The following is a 15,556-nucleotide window of genomic DNA, read 5'->3' as shown; positions in this document are numbered from 1 at the left end:
ACATACTGAAAATGTACTTTCTTCAGCTTGGCAGGGTTCACAAAATCTTGCACCAATAGACTGACAATGTACTTTGAAAGTATTACTAATGTACTTGACCTATTTTTCATGCTGGGAGAAAGTACCCTTGGAATGGATTAAAAATATATGAAAAATAGGATGCGCTCATATTTTTTGGAGCATTACAAATATGTTGCAGTTATATTTTCCAAACCAAGAAAAATATACTAATAATATACTAAAAGCATAAATTTATACCATTCTCGGAATGCACTAAAAATACATGAAAAATGTGATGCGCTCATATTTTTGATGCATTACAAAAATGTTGCAAAAATGCACCAAAAATATAGCTGCCAAATGCTGAAAATACGTCCGACATTTTGAAAACTAGCTACCGAGAAACATAAATGAAGGGCAATACCGACAAACACCTCAATGCGACATTTGTGTCCATTGTCATGACCCTTTTTCATGCTCCTTGGTTGACAGTTTTCAAAAGTCAATGTTACTTAAGCTAACTTACCGTTATTTCCGTCCGTATTTTACCCACCCAGTCTGAATATATGGGACACAACTTCCTTTATATCTTTATTTGAAGCATTTGAGTACAATGACCCACCGTGGTGGTGCTGTGGTTAGGGTGCAAGACTTCTGTGCCCGAGGATGTGGGATCGAATCCTGGCCGCAGCAGCAACTTTTTGATGGAGGTGGAAAGCAAGGCGCCTGAGTGCTGTGCAATGTCAGTGCACATTAAAGAACCCCAGGTGGTCGAAATTTCCAAAGCCCTTTACTATGGAGTCTTTCATAGTACTCGCAGCAAACAATTTCGGCCATATCATATCACACATTAAATCACAATACAGTCCATGGAAAAGAAATACGCCTATGCCACTCAATATCTATTTACAGAGTTTAATTTTCAAGAAACAGTGCTACAATACACCAATATATAGAGTAACAAAACACTGATCTCGTGCTAAACGAAAGCAAGTAGAAAGTCCGGACCGCAGATCTGGATAGGTTCCAAACTTTGGACGCAACGTGGACTGAAAAGGAAGAAAACAAGACACAAATTAAAGTAGGCTTTTTAACATTCCAATTAACAATCATATACTGCTACAAGAACTAGCTTTAGAAACCAGATGGTTCGTTCCTTCTTAACATGGTTATGAATGATGACAAAACAAAAGTAAAAAAGCTGAGCTGGAGTTGGAAACCGCAATGTCTGAAACGCCGTATTTGAAATGTAGACTATGGCAAAGCCACCAACCTGTAATGGAAACCACAATGGGGCATTCTGTTTTTTTATCTGATCCTGACATGAATATAATAGTTCCATTTTTCAGAATAAAGGAGTGCGGGTTAGAATCTTGGAAGCATATTTTTTTTTTTTTTTTATCAGAGAATGAGAAATGAAACATACTTCCCATTTATGCATGAGGTTCCATAGCGTGCATCAAAGAAAGGACCGAACACGAGCGCTCGTGTTCTGTCCCTTCTTTAATGTGCACTATGGAACCTCATGTAGATTACCCACTAGCCCGAACCCTGACCCTTCCTGCTTATGATTCTTTACTTGCTTTCTTCAATGCACTCGCTGCATTGTTGAATTTGTGACGCAAAAAACTCTGGACCATAGAGTAAGGTAGGTGGGGAAATTTTGACATCGCATGAACTGAAGAGGAAGGAAACAAGACACAAATTAAAGCCCTCTTTTTAACATTTAAAACAATCAAATACTGTAACAAAATAATAAATACTGTAAGCTGTAACAAATATGGCAGCCCCTATTTACGCAAAATAAGTGAATAAAATTCTCAAATGCAGCCCGAATCTGGCCAGGTTAGATATACCAGTACCGCCCTTCTAAAAGCCGGTGTCATGATCACAGCTGACCGCATGCTTTCGTTGATTTATAAATGCAAGAATGGACAACTCTCGCAAAAAAAAAAAAAAAAAAAGAAAAATGTGCCGCTTCTTAACATTCGCATGCACCATAGCTTATGCTACTCCGCACGTTCAGACGACAAGGACGGTCGACTCTGGCAAAAAAACAAGAAAAAAGAAATCTCCGCTTCTTAACGTCCGCCCTAATCCATACTAATTTACAAAGAAATTTTGTTTTTACACAGCAGCATTTATATAAAAAAAAACACTGTTATATTACGAACTTCACTGCATGAACAGTTTGTCTTTTAGCGGTGTAGAAAATACAAAACCCAAGTTTTCAAACCCTTCCCTTTCCGCTTAATCTTGAGTGCATGCATTTGTGACTATAATACAAGCGAATTTGGAAGAAACAGCAAACGAAACAAGTAAAGCTTTGGTAACATACAATTGCATACCTCAAAATATCAGTACAGTTGAAATTTTCTGTGGAGCCAAGCTGCTCCAAACAGGTGCTCTACCATTAATTTTACCCACAGAAAACCTTTTGACCAAACTTGGGACATCTCAATTAAAATCCTGACTGACGGCTGGAGGTACAAACATTGCCATCAAAAATTATAATAAGCTTCATGTGTTGATACAACTGCCATGAAATGGGTGCTCCTATTCAATACGAAACCAAATGGCACTGTGAATGTTTTAACGGTGCCTGAAAGCCTGCAACTGCATTGCAGGTATAATAGGAATGGGATGTGCAAACTGAAAGGCTCAGCAATATAGACCACCAAGTTCAGTTTGATTCTTGTACTATAAGTTCTCAATGGTTTTCTCACATGAATGCAAACTAGCGCCCATATTGTAAACGTGCCTCGACTCGACGCTCTACCACCAGTGCTTGGAGTGGAGAAAACAGCCACTCCTCCACTTCAGGGCCAATTAGGATTCATGAATCCAACTCGGCATTTCCTCTGACAAGTTCTCTCTCTACTCGAAGCAGCGCAAATGGCGTATGGGGATGAAATTAAGGCGTACTTTTAGCCCGAAAACTGTGTGCTAAAGTAGCACGCTTGGTTTTTCATGTTGAGTCAACAACCTTCGCAAGCAAGTTCAATGTTAAGAGCATAGTGGAACTTGTTTTGCGGGCTAGATGAAAAGGGTGGCTGTGAAAAACTACCAAAAATGCTTTTGCGCCTGGCAACAGTCGCTGCTGGTGACAGAGTTTTATTTCTTTGGTGTGAGATCTTCTCGCCCTTTGCTGCTTTGCCTTTTTTTTTATTGCCATGCTTTGACAGACATCAAAATACATTTGAAAAAAAAAAAAAGTAAAAGCCGGCACTTTCTATGAACATGGCTTTGGCCTTCAGAGGGCTCGGGGGCAAACGGTGAAAACCAGCATGCTGCTTCACAGTGCGTTTCAGCGCATACACACTGAATTCGGAGCCCTAACTGAAAATGTGCTTGAAGAGAATGCTTTCGCTGGCAGCGAATATCCTTCCGTAGGACAAGCACACCAATGCACTCCCTCGACAGTGCCGCGCGTCCGAAGACGCACTACGTACCCTCAGGTGACAGGCAAGCCATTGATGCGTGGGGTGCAGCACAGATGTCCGCACAGCCCCACCGCGCCTTCGGTGCACCCCAGCTTACTGCATGTGACATGCTGTTCCCCCACGACAAGTTTGCCGCCGTTCATCAGACAAGGCGAGCTATGGAAGGAGTGCGCCTCCCCCACAGCTCGAGTCCACCTGCAAGCAAGCTCACCATTAACCGTGAAATGCGCGCCTCAACTTTGCACTCAGTAGGCTCCGAAAAGTTGTTCACTTCATCGGCAACGACTTGAAATGTACCCACATCACGGACGCATAATGCGATAATCAATTACAGTACTGGTACCGGCGGCTGATCACAGTTATAAAAGCTCAGCACGGGCAGCAAGAGGCTACGGCCACACCTGTAAAACTATAACGTGCCAGATGTCCTGGGTCGCTGTCACTTTCAGCCAATGCTTTAGAGAAAGGTTTGGTGCATCCTCGTCATATCCACTTTCGTGAAGTTTGGTATACCGGTAGAACAAAGTCCACACAGCGAGCAAACAATGTGATGTCCTCAGTGTTTACAAGTGCAGTGGTCGAGGAGCGGCGCCAAGGCAGCGGCACTGTGGACTAGAGATTCTTGAGAAAACTCGAGTTCTCTCTGCCACTGTTGGGAGTTATTCGAGTGGAGGTTGTTTTCTGAAACGAAAAACGGGCCTCGGGGGCCGCTTGGAGTAGAAGTTAGAGTGAAGGCGCAGTCGTGAATATGGCGGTAAGACTAACTGCCACATTCACGACATGCCTTCACTGCAACTTCTACTCCAGGCCGCTTGGAGCGGCAGATCTGTTTTTTTTTTCTTTTTTTTTGCCAGAGTCGACCATCCTTATAGTCTGAACGTGCGGCGTAGCATAAGCTTTGATAACTCTGATCAGCTGCCAGTACCAGTACTGTAATTGATCATCGCATTACACTTTTGTGGCATGGGCACATTTCAAGTCGTCACTGGTAAGCGAAAGTTTCGTGGCTTGCTTTGCGCGATGGCTTCCCCAGACGACGGTGGACTTGCAGGGGAGCAGTGTGTTACATGCAGTAAATTGGGGGAACTGGAGGTGCGGAGAAGCTGTGCGGACATCTGTGCTGCACCCCACGCATCAGTGCCTTGCCCATCGCAGTCGAAGAAGCGCATTCATTTACTCATCCTACAGAGCGATATTTGCAGCCAGCAAAGGGCATGGCTTTTCAAGCAGGTTTTCAATTATGGCTCCGAACTTGTCCGAAAGAGACTGGGCAATCAATGAACAGAAGGGTAAATGAACATCGGGCAGACACAGGCAAAAACCTCCCAAAAGCAGCTTCCCAGCATTTCAATCAGACGGGCCGTAAGGTTATTGAAATTTATTTATTTATTCTCCATGTTGGGCTTTAAATCTTCAAGGGACACAAAATATAGGGTGGCATATCTAATCCATAAATTTAGAAGATTGGAACCAACAGGAGCAAATATTGTTACGTGGAAACTATGTATTTACAGTATATTTACAACAGCCTCAACAAGCATAGCCGCAAGCAGCAACATGGAACCAGGCCCACTTTGTTGTCATCTCCTTGTCCCTTCCAAGAGGCAAGTGAAGGAAACACTTCGTTGTCGTTATCTTGCAACAATATCTTGAAAGAAGCATTAGTATTCCTTAAATATATTTCCTCTCTGCCACAACTAGTCATGACAACAATCCCATAAAGTGTAAATAGTACACTTTATTCATAGCATATGTACATACTCTGTATCCCCGCCCCCCCTCCTGTAATAGCAAAAGCTCCAAGTGTTTTTTCAAACATGTTCGTTTCTCATTACTTCTTACTTTGGTTCCCCCTTGAATCGTTTCAGATAATGCCATGCTTGGCAGGTATACAGTGAAAGCTCGTTAATTCGAAATTTTGGATAATTCGAAATAGTCATCGTGGTCCGGTCCGCAGTGCATAGAAGTCTATGCGCGTAACAGCTTGTTAATTCACTCAAAAATTGGCGCCGCCACCCATAATTCGAACTGCGCGCCGCCAAGCGGCGCTGTTAAAAACCATCGTTGGAAGCTTTCACGGCAGAACGATAGATGGCACAACCATCGGGGCGCCGCTAGGGTGCTGGAACAAGTACTAAACAGTCTTTCCTGCCGCGACTCCTTCGAGGAACGACGTTTTAGTGTTATCGACCACGGTTTCGTGTTGCATTTCGTGAGCCCTCGTTTTGCACGCCGCTTGTTGTGAGCTTGTGTCCGCGAGATGTGTTCGCGTGGGAAATACTGTGCCAAGACGGTGAAGGAGAAAGTGGCTATTTTACGCGAGGTGGATGAACGGAAGGCCAGCAAAGTGGAAATCGCGAAAAAGCACGGGATTCCACCAAGCACGTTGTCGACGTACGTCCGAAATAGGAAAACCATCGAGGATGCCTATGAAGCCGAAGATTTCGCCAGCAACAGAAAAAGGCTTCGGTTAGCCAAGTATCCGGAAATTGAGACCGCTGTGATCACGTGGGTGAAAGAAATGAGAAGCGCTGACATTCCACTGAGCGGCCCAATTGTCATGGCGAAGGCGGCCATGATAATTGCGCTTGAATGTGGAAGATTTTGTCGCCTCCGAAGGATGGTTTCACCGCTTTAGAGACAGACATAATCTTGTCTTCCGGGTGTTGTCTGGAGAAGCCAAAGAAGTGGATGCAGAAACTTGTGCCACGTGGCGAAGCGGTGCTCTGCAGCAGTACTTAGAAAGCTACTCGGCACATGATATATTCAATGCTGATGAGACGGCTTTGTTTTATAAGCTCCAGCCCGACAGAACAGTAACATTTAAAGGGGACAGCTGCGCTGGCGGCAAGCGAAGCAAAGAGCGGATTACTGTTCTGGTCGCCGCTAATATGACCGGGACGGAGAAGGTCCCTCTTTTTGTTGTCGGCAAGGCACATAAGCCTAGATGTTTCAAGAACATTAGGACGCCGCCGACGGAATACTCCGCCAACAGCAAGGCGTGGATGACGGGCGAATTGTTTAAAAAATGGCTCTTGAAATTCGATCGGAGGATGGAGCTAGGGAAGCGTCAAGTTCTCCTCATTGTGGATAACTGCTCGGCACACAAAGTCGACGCCGAGCTGAAAGCCACAAGGCTCGTCTTTTTGCCCGCCAACACGACTGCGGCCTTGCAGCCGATGGATCAAGGGGTGATCAGAAACATCAACTGTTTCTATAGGCGCCACATGATCGAGCGCATGACTTTGTGCACTGGAAACCAGAAGACCAGCACCATCACATTGCTCACAGCAATGCACATGTTGGTGCGTGCATGGGAGCAGGTCACGCCGTCCACAATTGCAAACTGCTTCCACCACTGTGGCTTTGCTGCCGGAAGTATGAAAGAAAGTGGCGACGATGGGAGTCCGGAGCCTCCGCCTGCGGCTGTGCGTGCTGTGCTGCAGGACGTCAGTTTTGATGATTATGTTGGAGTAGACAGCGATGCAGCAGTGTGCGGTGCCCTAAGTGATGAGGACATTGTCGCTGAAATTGTTGGGGAGCAGTCTGTCCCAGAAGAGGCAGAAGACGAGGACGACGACGAGGAGCAAGAGCCCGTGCGTCCATCCGCGGCAGAAGTTATGGGAGCGCTGAATGTCGCGCGCCTTTTCTTCAGCTTTGAAGAGGGGGAAGAAGACTCCCTGCGTCGCATTCGCATGCTAGAAGACCGAGTGAGTACGGTAGCCCTCAGAGAGAAGAAGCAGAAGATGATAACAGACTTTTTTGCTAAATAAATGTTTTTCGTGCCCTCCGGGCATCAAACGCCTTCATTTTTGCTCACTTTCATTAGTTCGAATTTTGGTTAATTCGAACTGGCCTGGCGGCCCCGTGGAATTTGAATTAACGAGCTTTTACTGTAGTATACTCTGATTTGTTGTTATTTTAATTTTTTTGTCCTTCTCTCCCCTTTCCAAAACCTCTTGATAGCTGTTCCCATGCAGCTAGCTGTATTGCTTATCAGGTCCCTTTGGAATGCTTGTCCCTTTCAATGTATGAAGGAGCACTGAACAAGGGTAAAAGGGGTACAAGAATGCTGAATTGGGTGAGTTGGTGCGTTTGCATTTGTCCTTGTCTTCTTTGCGCTACGTTTCCTAAAATGTAAAAGGGGTACATCTCAGTTTGCAGGTCGAGCCAACGTTTCGACAAGTGGACTCGTCTTCGTCTGGGCAAAGCGATGATCAGTGGAAGGGGTTTAAATACGCTGTTGCTTCCAAAGAAGAAAAACTGTGGAGGTGAAAGTGGGTGAGAATAAAGCAGGTGAAGGAGTGGGGAGGGGAAGATGGGTGAGAAGATGAGAAGAAAGTAGGTCATGGAGTGAACGGAAAAAACATCTTCAGTATGTATTTCTCAGCCTGGAACCAGGGATCCTGTGGCCAGCAAAAGAAGTAAAACAGCATACCAGGAAAAACTACAATACCGGGTAGATGATTAGTCACCACTTAAGAGAATCCCTTAAGTATATTCCCTATGCAATATAACTATTCGGGGAAACAATCCCACATAGCGTTAATTGTACAGTTTATTCACAACGCATGTACACTCTATTCCCTTCTGCAATAGCATAAGCTGTACATGCTTCTCCAAACACATTTCCCCCTTATCACTTGTTGCTTGAGTTTGTCCTCAAACTTTTTCTTTTGCATGTCATTTGTGGTTCACTGTGCAGTTATTATCCTGTGACTTTGTACTAACCTCCCCCCCCCCCCCCCCACCACCACCACCAGCTTTGCAGAAAGTTTTAAGAATTGGCCCCCTTAGATATATTCCTTATCAGGGCCCTTTGCAAAGCCTGTCCCTCTTAAGTGGTGACAAATCATCTACCCGGTATTTTAGTTTTTCCTGGTATGCTGCTTTTACTTCTTTTGCAGGCCACCACAAGATCCCTGGTTCCAGGCTGAGAAATACATACTGAAGATTTATTTATTTTTTCACTGCATGACCTATTTCCTTCTCACCCATCCTCCCCTCCACACTCCTTCACCTACTTTCTTCTCACCCACTTTCCCCTCCTAATCTTTTCTTCTTCGAAAGCAAAAGAATATTTAAACCCTTGCCAGTGATAATCACTTTGCCCAGACGAAAACAAGTCCACTTGTCGAAACGTTGGCTCGACCTGTGAACTGAGGCGCACCCCTTTTACCCTTGTTCAGTACTTCTCCATACCGGGTAAACCATCTTCCTTTCGTTCTACCTGTCCCCTTTCAAGAAACACGTGTCAGCATCGAACCTGCTTTAGGTGCTGACAATCGTTTACTTTGCACATTAAATTTTCTTGCTGCTGCTGCTTTCCTTTTTTTTTTTTTTTCATGTGATGATGAAAGCACTGGTTCCATGCTCATAGAAATTCATACCCAAGGAAACATTCTTTCACTTCTCGCCCTGCTTCTTTCTCCCCCCCCCCCCCCTCCCCCCTCCCTAGATTGTCTTCTTCGGAAGCAAAACCGTATTTAAAACCTCCACCAGTAATTGTGCTGGCCAGACGAAGACAAGTCCCCTTGTCGAAATGTTGGCTCGGCTTGCTAACTGAGGCTCCCCCTCTACACTTGTTCAGTGCTCTTTCATCCTACAAGCGAATTCCCTACTTTGATCTAATAGATGTGCCACCTTCATGGTCCCAACAGCGCAACAAACATTGTTTAGACTTGATGTTAAATTCTTCTGTTCATAGTAAAACTGAAGGTGTATCTGGGATGATTAGATTTCTTACTGCTTAGACTGTGCAGCTCTGTCAGGTCAATTTTCAGTGCCCCAATGAGGCATTTACACTACCCAACTTGACACACAGTACTGACACACAGTACTTTCTGAGAGAATCATGCTTAGCAACGGGTATAAAAAAATAATGCAGAATAGGTGCCTCTTATAAAGGGCTACAGGTTAACTTAATTTTCATTGCATCAGTTAATCAACACTTACAGGACAGCCAAAACACTCAGTACCTCCAGTATTTCCTGCTGCTGCACCAGCCATCCCAGAAGTATTGAAGACGTCAACAAGTTCTGGCAACTCTATAAAACAACAGAACATTACAGAAAGAAAACATGAGCAACACTGCACATTGGAGCTTCAGATGGGTGAAGTTTAAATTTCGCAAACTTATTTAGCTACCGACAGCACAGAGCAACACAAAGATGCTACTCAGCTAGAATTCATTTGCACTATGTCGTGCAGCAACCAACAATGCTACTGAGTAAAACTTATTTGCCTTTGTCTGGGCCTTAGAAAATAACCTTTTTTTTTTTTTTTTTCATTTGCTCCTGCACAAGGTCTGCAGACATAATCAGAAAGGTATCACTTGCAGAGTTTAGAAATCGTCCTCGAGGTGGCACCACAAAAGGCAGCTATGTATTGTACAACCAACGCCGATTGAGCTACCACTGCACAGCACCAACTATAAGATTGGAATGCAAGGAGGCAGTGTCCATATTCCAGTGTACATAAAGCAATACCTACAGGAAGAAGGTGTGCCTACATACGCACCCGCCAGCTGCTCAGTTAAATGGACTCACTTGCTCAAAATAATGCGCAATGGTCTCAACTGCCTCAGATGAAACAGACAAAGCGAGCACTCAGATTAAAATATTCAAGGTGCATTCTGAATGAGTGAGCCCAAGAAAATTTGCACTTTTCTTTCTAGATGCAAGATTTCTGGTTCCCAATTCAACGAAAATGTTTGTACTCTAAAAAGGTAGTCGCATACAGCGCTAAGTCTGAACGACAAGCACTGTATCGCAACAGTGTTCAGATAACATTTTAGCGCACATTATTTGGATTACATAACTGGTATCAAAGCCTCCCTTGACCTTCACCCACTGGAAATTCCGACGGAAAATTGCACAACTTTGTCCTCATTGACCAAACTTGCTCTTAGAGTTGCCACTAGGCACTTCTTGTTGCCATTATAATTCAATGAGCGTTCAGCGTCTTCATGGTCACACTGATGCTTTCAACAGGTCCTTTTTTTCTAGACCAATTGCAGCATGGAATAAATTATCCGAATCAATAGCCTCCAAGCATGACATTTAAATTTACGGCTATACTTGCTGCCGATCTAAACGAACAACTACAATGGTTTCCTTTCTGTGCAATTTTTATTCTTTCGAGTTTATGTGATTGTGGTCTATGTTGCATTTGTTTTTGCTCTTATACTGCCATAGTCTGTTTTAGGAGTTTTTGAATTGTGCTCAGGTACAATTTATGGTATTCTTGTATTGCTGTTGTATTACTGCATTGTAGTGCCTGTTCTCGTTTTTCATTTCCTGACCGCTGATACATATGTTATCGATCCCCCCCCAATGTAATACCCCACTTGGGGCCTTTAAGGGATAGAAAAGGATGATGATAATGATGATGAGACAGACTATTTGGCTGGCAGAAAATGTCTGCTCCTTTCCAGCTCTTCAACACAGTAAAGGTTATGTGAACGCATAACTTTTTCTATCACGCAAACAAGACAGGCAGTCTTGTGCTCGTGCCAATAACTTTGGCATGTAATTATGCGACATAGTACAGCTAGAAGCAATATAAGAGAGAACACAGGAGCACGTGGCCTCCACACTTTGCAAAGTGCTGCCACCAACATGTGATCAGAATCAGCAGTAAAGGCGCACGCAAAGTAAGCTTGGACGGCTCCTCTTTCCAAGGATGCCCTTTACATTATTTCTTTAAACAAAGAAATAAGTGGTCAGTGGTACCATATACTCATGGATTGACCCATAATTTGATGAAGATTGGACACAGACATGGCATCCGGATTGTGTCCTGCGACATAAAACAGAGCCAAAGGCAAGTTTGCTCGAGTGAATAACCAGGAGTTTAAGTCTAGATGATAAACTGCGCACCGGACAAGGTACTCCGATTGTATCGAGGGGATTGTCTACCAGATTCTCTTACATAGTAGGAAGCAATACACTGATTAAAACTTCCTGCTGGGCGAGTTGGTAGTTCATCTTGATGTAGGGTTTTTTTTTTCTTTTTTTTTGCGCTAAGAAAAAAAAAATCGACATCAAGCAGTACATTGGAAAAACAGGAAGATTCATTAATGACAAAATTAGAGAGCACGCTGCAGCAATATCGGAGAAGTCAGACACCAACCTCGCAGTGCACTGCAGAGGCTGCTTTATTTGTATTTGCAAAGACCAAAAATGTCCAGCTGACCTTCACAATGTGAAGGTTTTGAGAAGGAATAAGGACAGGTTAACAAGGGAAATTTTCGAAGCACGTGCAATCAGGAGCTCGGAAGACCAGTGTGTTACCACGCCTTCAGTGGTACTGTTGAAAAAGGAATCAGATTACGCTTGTTGGCAGGATGTTAAAGATAAGGAATAAGTTAGCTGCAGAGGTAAAGTGAAGGGAGAAAAGATGCGCGGGTTCAGATCAATATAGTTGTCAGTGCAGCGTTGTCCTTGTGTCTGTGTGCGCTTCTTCGGTCTTGTTCCCCTGCTCTGCTGCCTCCTTCCAAGATGTTACACCAATTAGCTCAACATTCTACTCTATTATTGTTCAACTGAGTGATTTCATGTGAAAACCAAAGCCTTGAATGTACACGGCACTGCGCTCCACTGTTTAGGGTATTCAAAAGGCAATAGATGAGAAATGTATGTGACAGTCAAGCACAGCAAAACTGAACATGCCGCGCCTACATTTCTTGCCATCACTCCCTTGTGTTTCGCCCTGCAGCTCGGAAATTTCTTTCTTTCCCTACTTCTTGCTACGCTTTTCCGCTCTTTTACTTCTGAGTGAACTGCACCACCTTCCTTCCATATTCATAGCCACCTTTACTTTTTTATCCTATGCACTGCATTCTTTCCTTCACGGTTCTAAGGCTTATGTAAAGTTGGCTCCTTAGTGTTGGTGAGCCTGATGATAAAGCCATTAAAAAAGCAGCTTTGCATTTTTTTTTTTATATCTGCCCTTCGATTTTAAGTAGTGCGTGTGCAGTGATGTAATTTCAAGGGAAGTACATCCCCGTGGCCAGGTGCACTTTACGACAACTGATTGTTACCAAAAATGTTTTTACCATTTAGGCAAAAGATGTCACTTATGGAAGAGGAACTGGGACTTCAGTTTCATTTTACTATATCCGAGTTTACTATAGTGGGGTTCCACTGTATTAGCACTACGCTGCGTGTTCGTTTATTGTTAGTTTCGCTGAGCTAAGACAGTGCACTCTTAGACAGGCCCTCCAATGGTTAACCGGCTTCAAGACATAGCAATAAATGAACCAGCTGTGAATGGACCCCTTTATAAGTCAAGCCAGAGCTTTGAAATCAATACTGGGTTGCAGGCAGTCACAAATTTGCAGTGATGGCAGATATGACTGGGACAGGCATTGAAAAACATTCCTCATCATATGTCTAATTCTGCACATGCACCATGCCAATCATTTAATGTGCCAGAGAGTGCCATGTAATGATTGATCACAGGCCTTTCTTTAATTGTGACACTCAATTGTACCGTGAAAATCCTTCCCCATTTACAAAAGTAATCATTAGCTGTAACATGACCTGTAGAAATTGACACAGAGAGCTGAGGCTGTGTGATCACTACATGCATAATATGATGCTGCATTCCCAGGCCATTAAAATTGCAAACAAGCCATTCATTTCTCCAGTAGACACAATATGAAAAATTTTTGACTGATTTTAACTCTTATTTATGTGGAGGATCATAATATTGCAAAAGTGTATTTAAATTGCCAATGACAATTTTTTATTCAATATGAGTTATGCATAGATAAGCCTTCTAACTACTTCAACATAGCCAAAAACATGTAGTTGCTTACCTTTTGATCTAATTCCAGCCTAAGATGCTGTCTCCCCCTTTCGTTTTCCTGGCTTCTATTATACAAAAAAGAAACACCATAATTTTTTTTTTCAAAAATGAGGTTTAACTGCTTAAACACAAACAATTTAGAACTGATTCCTAGCTTTTAACAAGCAGCAGTCATTCATCAATAAGAGGCCTGGAGGAATGTAAGAGACTAATGGTATAATGAAGAATGCAATTTGAACATTATTTTCAATAGCAAGCTGTGGTACTTAAGAGAATAGTGAAAGCTTAGCATCAACACTAAGGCAACAGGTGATGCCACCAAGCTGCCCATTAAGGCTCAGAAAAGTAATTTATTTTGCCAATGTACTGCATGTTAAACTCGCTGAAATTGGTGTGCCAGACTTGCTGAATAACATAAAAAGCTTTCTGCTGAATAATTTGACAATCTACCAGCTCCAAGATGCTGTGGAGCTGGCCGATACACATGGGGTTCACGACCACCCTGTACAGGATTTCTGGCTCAAACAGGCTTCTGCAGCACACTGCTAACTCGAATAAGGAAGTTGCTACATGATGATCTTAAAACATATCTTAATGGCCTGCAGATCTATTTAATTTCTGACTCTGTCTCAGGGATTAGATTGCAAACGTAAGCATTTTATGCTGTTGTCAAAGAAGGAAAACAATACATTTTTACAGAAATCTAAAAAGCAATACAAAACATTTTCTCATTATGGCCTATAACACACGAATGGAAGGTACAGAAGACAGAAACCTTGCTGGTCTTCAGTCGATGGGCATCACCATATCCCTCCTCTTCCTCAAGCATTGCATTCAGTAATATTTCCAGATTGCTGCGCACAGCTAGGAAGAAGAAAGCCTATTAGCAGACATTCTCATACCCGTCTTTGCTTCACTCTATATTATGGCTTGTGAATGACATCACTTGCCTTAACATACAAATGGCACAGTTCAAAATTGAGCTCTTGCTCTGAAAAAGCAATGACTACGTTCATATTTGCTTTTACATATCGAACACCCTGGGCGGGGACACTTATATCCCCACCCACGGTGTCCGATATGCAAGAACAAAAATGTTGAAGCCGACATTCACCACTTGCTGTGGGACTGCCCAGCACTGAAATTGACACGAATCCGGCACTTGGCGATAGCTAGCCTACCAGCAAACAATCCTGCCTCGTATATCACCTGGACGGAGGGACATCATGCTCACTCCTTCACTTCATAAAATCACCCAACCTTTTTCCATTAATTTAATCATTTCTTCATTCTTCATCTCATACCCTACTGATGCCCTTAGGCAGTAAATATCGTTAAAAAAGAAAAAAAAAGAAAACAGACGGCACAAGCAGGCAATGTACTTTCCGGTTCTAACCAAAAAACATTGATAAACATTCGCCGGTAAAAAAATTACGGCATCTGAAAAACCCAATAACGCCGGTTTTTGGTATCTAGGACCAGTTCTTGACGAAAAACTTTCCTCTTCCGTCCCTTCAGAGTACAGAAACAAGCATAAAGTATTTTAACCATGGCTCCACTTGTTTACGTCACTGCAAAATCCGGACACTGCGATATGTGCCAAAAGTCTTTCTGTGGTGTGACATCGTATTTTTTTCTCCCTTAATACCAACGTTGGGGAAAAAAAAAATTACTGCACTGTCGACATGTTGAGTACTACGTGCATGCCCCTTCTCCCCAAGGAGGGCCGTAAATATAAATAACCAAAGAACCTGGGAGACCCTGCACAGCTCTGACCCTGAGACCCAGCTGGGCGCGATCAACGTGACCGAAGAACAACGCGCACCAGCCAGCATCCGAGGCGAAGCGCCAGACGCGGGTGGAGGAGATACGCGAATCTATTCCTCCTTCTTGATAAACATGCATGCATACCGCCACAGCGAAATAGCAACGCTATCTGGCTCAATGCAAGGGCGCCAGTTCTACATCTTCAAAAAATACAATAACAGTCTGCATACTTACGGCTGAACTTGACAGCTTGCGCGACGAGCAGCTTTGATGAGCCAGTTGCCCGCCGTTTTTTATCCTCTCGCAACGTTTATCCGATTGACCTTCTGTGAAGGGCCGCTGAACGTCGGCAAGGTTTTTGAGTTACGTTTGACGACTGCGTCGTGCCCCTGAATTACATTAACATACTCTACAGCAAAAGACTCATCGGGAAATTGGAACAGCGCGAACTTGAACAAGGTATCACATGTCACCAATGGATCCCAAAATGGCCTAATCGCACGTGTGTCGCACCCGCCACCTATAAGGAGTAA

At 43.5% G+C, this 15,556-nt stretch overlaps 1 long non-coding RNA gene across 4 annotated transcripts; it reads right to left on the bottom strand.

Annotated features, from left to right (window-relative positions):
• Window positions 1–901: 901 nt before the first annotated feature.
• LOC146187024 (uncharacterized) lies at window positions 902–15,543 on the bottom strand. 4 transcript variants are annotated; one of them, XR_014708208.1, is made up of 6 exons: window positions 15,258–15,543; window positions 14,032–14,120; window positions 13,267–13,321; window positions 9,399–9,490; window positions 3,453–3,638; window positions 902–1,049 (listed from the first exon to the last, which is right to left on the bottom strand). It is a non-coding gene; the product is annotated as an uncharacterized LOC146187024 (long non-coding RNA). The 4 variants fall into 4 exon arrangements; XR_014708209.1 differs by having other exon boundaries at window positions 9,422–9,490; window positions 15,258–15,542; XR_014708207.1 differs by lacking the exon at window positions 3,453–3,638 and having other exon boundaries at window positions 15,258–15,535.
• Window positions 15,544–15,556: the final 13 nt, after the last annotated feature.

This window comes from Amblyomma maculatum, chromosome 6 (genome assembly GCF_055883805.1).
Source record: "Amblyomma maculatum isolate TAMU_Amacu chromosome 6, ASM5588380v1, whole genome shotgun sequence".
NCBI lineage: Eukaryota > Metazoa > Arthropoda > Arachnida > Ixodida > Ixodidae > Amblyomma > Amblyomma maculatum.
This window is presented reverse-complemented; position numbering and strand designations above follow the sequence as displayed.